Consider the following 789-nt stretch of genomic DNA (forward strand, 5'->3'; position numbering starts at 1 on the left):
TGGACTGATGAAAACGATTGTACTGGTCGTGAAACATTATATGGCACTTGTGTATGGTTCAATTCCAGCATGATTTCACTTGATACACTTAACAGTAGATATTTGTATTCTGTTAGTCTCATGGAAAATGTTGTAAGACCTACTGCCCAAGCATATTGGGATTCTGTAACCCCTAATCTTGATTGGAAAGCTATCTGGGAGTCCCAGACATGTTATATCAGATACAACAAGCTCCGCGAATTTAATTTCAAATTGCTCCATAAAATACTTCCTTGCAGATACCTCCTAAACAAGTGGAAAATAAGAGATACGTCTGGAAATGTATACAGTCCTTTTTGTGATATCTGTAATAAGCTGGAAAACTATGAACACATGTTTTTAGAATGCACTAGACTAAGGAAATTTTGGGGTAGATTAAATAATACTGAAGACAATCAATCTGTTAAAAATGTACTGTTGGAACATGATAAATGTAACATTACATTGTTGACTATCGCCAAGTTTTCAATTTATATTTCTTGGATACGATGGAAAGATAACCCGAGACAATTGCTACTCGACGATGTACACAACACGTTTATGTCCCTGTGCTCCCTGTACAGTGCTGAGTAAATAAAATAAAGTGCCGTGGCGGACACGGAAAAGTTAAAAAAAAAAAAAAAAAAAAAAGGCTGTTTAACGTGGTCAAGGCTAATCTCCAAGCAGATCCTACGGTGCCATAAGATAGTATCAAAGCTGGCCAAGGAGTGTAGCCGGCCAAGGGAGTCAAATGGGCACCGGAGACGGAGC

This window comes from Branchiostoma floridae, chromosome 3, assembly GCF_000003815.2.
Source record: "Branchiostoma floridae strain S238N-H82 chromosome 3, Bfl_VNyyK, whole genome shotgun sequence".
NCBI lineage: Eukaryota > Metazoa > Chordata > Leptocardii > Amphioxiformes > Branchiostomatidae > Branchiostoma > Branchiostoma floridae.